The 6,820-nt window shown below is 45.6% G+C and overlaps 1 non-coding gene across 1 annotated transcript; it reads left to right on the forward strand.

Annotated features, from left to right (window-relative positions):
• The first annotated feature begins 2,255 nt into the window (after window positions 1-2,255).
• On the forward strand, window positions 2,256-2,358 carry LOC138082517 (U6 spliceosomal RNA). Its single transcript, XR_011145142.1, has one exon. It is a non-coding gene; the product is annotated as a U6 spliceosomal RNA (small nuclear RNA).
• Window positions 2,359-6,820: the final 4,462 nt, after the last annotated feature.

Below are 6,820 nucleotides of genomic sequence, written 5' to 3' on the forward strand. Positions count from 1 at the left end.
TCTGAGGATGAGCCACTGGAAGGGACCCATGAAGAACCCTGGAGCAGTAATTAAGAGGCTGCTGGTATAATTCAGGCAAGAGATGATGAGATCTCAGACTAGGAATAACAGCCATGTTGAAATGGCCCTGTGGCTCTCGCCTTTCTCCTACTGAAATGTTCCTCACACCTGCCTGATAAGAATCTGTGACATTCATTAAAAATACAGGTTCCCAGAGTCCCATGCTGCAATGGGTGGAGTTTGGGAATCTGTACTTTAAACAAACTTCCTGAGGGATTCCTCTCAGTAGACAAATTGCCCCCATGCTACCCTGCAGTGTACACTGAAAAATAGACCTTCCTTTCCCCTGCAAAATAATTCAGTTTCTAGAGATGGTGCTTTTCATGACCTCGGACAGCAGAGGTTGCAGGAGAAATCTCACAGTTCCTTACTTGGCACTTCCGCTGCAATACAGGTCCAACGTTTAGGTTACCCACATTTGTTTTTAGGTGTGTTTCTTCACATATGAGCTTTTTTATTTTTGTTTTGGGTTTTTAAAATAATTTATTTGTTTTATTTTTGGTTGTGCTGGATCTTAGCTGCTGTGCGCAGGCTTTCTCTAGTTGCAGAGAGCAAGGGCTACTCTCTAGCTACGGTGCACGGGTTTCTCCTTGCAGTGGTTTCTTTAGTGGGGCAGAACAAGATCTAGGAGCTTGGGCTTCAGTTGATGTGGCACACAGGCTCAGTGGTAGCGGCTCCAGGGCTTAGTTGCTCTGTGGCATGTGGAATCTTCTGGGACCAGGGATTGAACCCATGTCCCCTGCATTGGCAGGAGGATTCCCACCCACTGTACCAGCAGGGAAGTCTTCTTCTTCTTTTTTTTTTTCTTTTTTCTTTTAGTATTAATTTATGTGCAGCTGTAAAGAGAGGCAAAAAGGAGGTACTTCTGCAAAAACTACCAGGAACAGCAGGATTGTAGAACAATAGATGGAGCTAGAGTTAAACATCCTGCTCAACTCAGCCCATCTCCCCCAACCATCAGCTGCTGACCTGGGGACATCTTACTTGCCCCCAACCTCTGCCAGCTTCTACAGAGGAAAACATCAAGACCTTACATGGATTATGTGCTTGGAAAATGCTTTCCAATGTCTTAGTTGCATATGATCCAGGTGGAGTAAGAAGGAATTTTTTTCACTTTATCTATCCAGTTATCCTCTATCTACACACAGAGCATAGCACAGCGGGTAGAAGGAAAAGTTTAGGAATGAGTCTACCAAAGTTCAAGTCCTGACTCTTTCAGTTATTATTTGGAGAAGTTACTTAATCTCTCTGCTTTTCTGTTTTCACACAGGAAAAACCAAAATAATTATGGTATATTACTTTGTTCAGGCTGTTATAACAGAGTACCACAGATTGAATTTGATAAGAGGCAGGGAGGGGACAACTTTTTGTTGTTGTGCCACCAGACATGTGGAATCTTAGTTCCCCAACCATGGATCAAACTCATGGCCCCTGCATTGGAGGGGTGGAGTCTTAACCACTGGACCACCAAGGAAGTCCCCCATTATGCATTTATTTATCTGACTAAGCACTGCATGCAGAACTTCCCCAACTACGGATTGAACCCATGCCCCCATTGGAAGCACAGTGTCTTAACCAATGGACTATGAGGCAAGTCCCAAGGGCAGAACCTTTAAAAGAATAGCCTTTGAGGATACCACAAAGCTGGTTACAAAATGTGCTCATCACAGGGAACTCTGCTCAATATTATGTAGTGATTGAATGGGAAGAGAGTGGGGGAGAATGGATACATACATGTGTATATGTATAGCTGAGCCACTTTGCTGTGCAACTGAGACTATGGCAACATTATTAATCACTCCAACATGGAGAAGGCAATGGCACTCCACTCCAGTACTCTTGCCTGGACAATTCCATGGGCAGAGGAGCCTGGTGGGCTGCAGTCCATGGGGTGGACTGAGCGACTCCACTTTCACTTTTCACTTTCATGCATTGGAGAAGGAGATGGCAACCCACTCCAGTGTTCTTGCCTGGAGAATCCCAGGGACCGGGGAGCCTGGTAGGCTGCCATCTATGGGGTCGCACAGAGTCGGACGCGACTGAAGTGACTTAGCAGTACACTCCAACATAAAAGAAAAGTGAAAAGAGGAAAAAAGAATACAAGGATGGCCAGTATTAGAAAACTATTAGTGTAATCTGCCACTATTAATAAGTCAAATAATGAAAATCATATGATTACCTCAAAAGAAAAAAAAATGCTCACTTTGGCAGCACACTTACTAAAACTGGAATGATACAGAGATTTGTATGGTCCCTGAGCAAGGATGAATGAGTATTCATGAAGCATTCCATATTTTTATTAAGGGGTGGGGGGGAACTGGTTACAACCAATTAGGCCCAAGATGGCAGAAGATTCCACTTCCAGAAGACCTTGAACTTCACTGTACTCTCATTGTAATATTAGCATATGCTAAATGACAGTTCCCAGGCTGACCATAAAAGGTCAAAAAGTGGGTGGTGGCCCCATTCTTGGAGATTCCTGCCCTTTCTTCAAAATAGTTAGCATAACAGATATTCCTCATTAAGTTAGCATATAAAATTACCCAGCCCATAAAAACTAAATGACCCCATACCCTGGGGCCACTCTCACCTTCTGAAACAGACTGTTGTTGTTGTTGTCCAGTCCCTAAGTCATGTCCAAGTCTTTGCCACCCTGTGGACTCCCGCATGCCAGGATTCCCTGTCCTTCACTTTCTCCCTGAGTTTGCTCAAACTCATGTCCATTGAGTCAGAGATGCCGTCCAACCATCTCATCCTCTGTCACCCGCTTCTCCAGTCTTTCCCAGCATCAGGGTCTTTTCCAGTGAGTCGGTTCCTCACGCCAGGTGGCCAAAGTATCAGAGCTTCATCTTCAGCATCTGACGCAGACTACATTTTGCTATCTGATGTGGATTTAGATAAGCTCACTTTCCCTTTACTGTGGCTCACTCTTGAATTCTTTCCTGCATGAAGCTGAGAACCCCTACTTGGTGGCCTGTCCCAGGGATTTGCCTGGGACAAGGACTTGACCTGGAATGTGACCATTCTTTCCTGTCCCATTCTCCTGCAATAGCATGGCATGGCTGTTGTTGCTGTTTAGTCACTCAGTTGTGTCCAACTCTTTGCAACCCCATTGACTGTAGCCCACCAGGCGCCACTATCTGTGGAATTCTCCAGGCAAGAATACTGGAGTTGGTTGCCATTTCCTCCTCCAGGGGATCTTCCCAAACCAGGGGTTGAACCCAAGACTCCTGCCTTGCAGGCAGATTCTTTACCACTGGGCCACCAGGAAAGCTCATAGAATGACTGAGACAACAGAAGTTTCAGTTCAGTTCAGTTCAGTTCATTTGCTCAGTCGTGTCCGACTCTTTGCGACCCCATGAATTGCAGCACGCCAGGCCTCCCTGTCTATCACCAACTCCCGGAGTTCACTCAGATTCACGTCCATCGAGTCAGTGATGCCATCCAGCCATCTCATCCTCTGTTGTCCCCTTCTCCTCCTGCCCCCAATCCCTCCCAGCATCAGTCTTTTCAAATGTGTCAACTCTTCACATGAGGTAGCCAAAGTACTGGAGTTTCAGCTTTAGCATCATTCCTTCCAAAGAAATCCCAGGGCTGATCTCCTTCAGAATGGACTGGCTGGATCTTCTTGCAGTCCAAGGGACTCTCAAGAGTCTTCTCCAACACCACAGTTCAAAAGCTTCAATTCTCTGGCGCTCAGCCTTCTTCATATTCCAACTCTCACATCCATACATGACCGCAGGAAAAACCATAGCCTTGACTAGATGGACCTTGCTGCTGCTGCTAAGTCGCTTCAGTCGTATCCGACTCTGTGCGACCCCATAGACGGCAGCCCACCAGGCTCCCCCATCCCTGGGATTCTCCAGGCAAGAACACTGGAGTGGGTTACCATTTCCTTCTCCAAAGCATGAAAGTGAAAAGTGAAAGTGAAGTCGCTCAGTCATATTCGACTCTTAGCGACCCCATGGACCGTGGCCCACCAGGCTCCTCCATCCATGGGATTTTCCAGGCAAGAGTACTGGAGTGGGTCGGCAAAGTAATTGTAAGGCTCGGAGAACCGCACTCTGAAAGAAACACTCAGGGACAGCCTCTAGTGGACTGACAAAGTTTATTATCCAGCTGCGCAGTTTTATGGTCTCAGGGAACAGAGGACAAAGCAGACTTGCACGTAGCTTTTCTCGATAAACATCAAACCATTCAAGCATAAAATACAGTTCCTACCGCCCAAGACCTAACATAGCTTTGGCGAAACTCTAAAGGGAGTCTATCATGAAACAACAGTCCTTGCTCCCAGAAACAGGTGGTCAGAAGGAAGCCTTCGAACGCCTCAAGGCCAGGCATATAAACCTTCATTATCCGTTCCCAGCCTCAGGCACTCGATGAACGCTCATAACCCTTTGTTATGTTCGTTCCAGCTTCCAACCTTCGTAATGAGTGGAGCAAATACATTTTCAGTATTTGCTCAAAGCCTTCCAGCTCCTCCACAGTTATGTCTCGGCTTTTGAATATGCTATCTAGGTTGGTCATAACTTTCCTTCCAAGAAGTAAGCATCTTTTAATTTCATGGCTGCAGTCACCATCTGCAGTGATTTTGGAGCCCCAAAAATAAAGTCTGACACTGTTTGCATTGTTTCCCCATTTATTTCCCATGAAGTGATGGGGCCAGTGCCATGATCTTCGTTTTCTGAATGTTGAGCTTTAAGCCAACTTTTTCACTCTCCTCTTTCACTTTCATCAAGAGGCTTTTGAGTTCCTCTTCACTTTCTGCCATAAGGGTGGTGTCATCTGCATATCTGAGGTTTTTGATATTTCTCCCGGCAATCTTGATTCCAGCTTGTGCTTCTTCCAGTCCAGTGTTTCTCATGATGTACTCCGCATAGAAGTTAAATAAGCAGGGTGACAATATACAGCCTTGATGTACTCCTTTTCCTATTTGGAACCAGTCTGTTGTTCCATGTCCAGTTCTAACTGTTGCTTCCTAACCTGCATATAGGTTTCTCAAGAGTCAGGTCATGTGGTCTGGTATTCCCATCTCTTTCAGAATTTTCCACAGTTTATTGTGATCCACACAGTCAAAGGCTTTGGCATAGTCAAGAAAGCAGAAAGAGATGTTTTTCTGGAACTCTCTTGCTTTTTCCATGATCCAGCGGATGTTGGCAATTTGATCTCTGGTTCCTCTGTCACAGTTCTGGAGGCTAGAAGTCTAAGATCAAGCTGTCAGCAGGGTTGGTTTCTTGGGAGGCCTCGCTCCTTGGCTTACAGATCGTCATCTTCTCCCTGAGTCTTACCATGGTCTTCCCTCTGTATATGCCTATGTCTGCGTCCTCATCTTGAAACCAAGCAGGACTCTGTGGGGGCCTCCCAGGTACAAATCCTTTTAGAATGCTGGCCCTCCCTCTCATTTCTTGTTTGTAGGAAATAGAGTTCATTCAGCCTCTTTGACCTTCCCTGAGTTCCAAAGAGCAGATTAAACAGGTGTTAATCAGGGGAGGAAAGGAATGCAGAAACAGGGGAGGAGCAGTCAAGCAAGGAGATCCACCTGGTCCTTCCTAAAGGAAACCAACCCTGAATATTCACTGGAAGGACCGATGCTGAAACTGAAGCTCCCACACTTTGGCCACCTGTTGAGAAGAGCCAACTCATTGGAAAAACACCCTGATGCTGGGAAAGGTCATGGTTGGATAGCATCATGACTCAATGGACAGGAGACTGAGCAAACTCCAAGAGAAAGTGAAGGACAGGGAAGCCTGGCATGTACAGTCCACAGGATCGCGGAGAGTCAGACATGACTTGGCGACTGAACAACAAGAAGCCAAGAAACCCAATGGGTTAGGGTCCTGATTCCTTCTCAGGGAATATCCATAACAATATACCTCTGAGTTCTGCAAGAACTAAGCCTCTTCCTCCCCCTGGTGGAAGATGGTAACTTCAGCCTGAGCATAAGACTCCTGTTACCTCACCACTAACCAGTCATTAGAGAGTCACATACCCTGCAGCCCTAACCCCAAATTTTGTCTATTAAAAACCCTTTCCTGAAGAGCATCAGCGACTTCAAGGTTTTTGAGGACCCAGTCTCCTTGTTTGGCTCTGCTGTTGATCTTCCTCTGTTCCAAACTCTGACATTTCAGTTTGTTTGGCCTCGCTGTGCATCGGACACACAAACTTGGGTCTGGCAACAGCTGGAGAACCTCTGTTGCTGGGCACATACACCGCACTCACCTTGGCATGTTTCTCACTGACCAAAACATTAAAACCTGCTGTTCAAACCCTTCTCAGCAAACTACTGAGTGGAATTCTTTAAGTCCCAAACTCATGTGGGCTGTGCTTTCTCATTTCAGTCATGTATGTACCAGTGTGGTTTGTATGATCCAACCTAGATGGTTGAGAAATCAGTGATGTTCAGGTCAGAACCCACTCAGCAGGGTGAGCCAATCAATAGGGTCAGGACCCAAGCTGAGTGAACGTCAAACTCTGGGGAGGAAGGCACTTCTGCACCCTCCCCTAATCAAACAGTCCTAGGATGGAGAAGCACAAGAGAAAAGATACCAAAAATACCTGTTATTTGACAAAGTATTGCATAGGGGAATCTGTTGACATTATCCATCTTTATTCTGGTGCTATTATGTGTCTGTCTTTTATTTAAAGACCTTTTGTGGTACTTAGTCAATATTATATATCCTACAGTGTGAAATAAATTGAACAATTTGGGGAAATGATGTTTTATGTTAACTTGCTTTCCCATTAAAGACAATGAGTCTAA

The sequence above is a fragment of the Capricornis sumatraensis genome, chromosome 7 (assembly GCF_032405125.1).
Source record: "Capricornis sumatraensis isolate serow.1 chromosome 7, serow.2, whole genome shotgun sequence".
NCBI classification, from domain to species: Eukaryota; Metazoa; Chordata; class Mammalia; order Artiodactyla; family Bovidae; genus Capricornis; species Capricornis sumatraensis.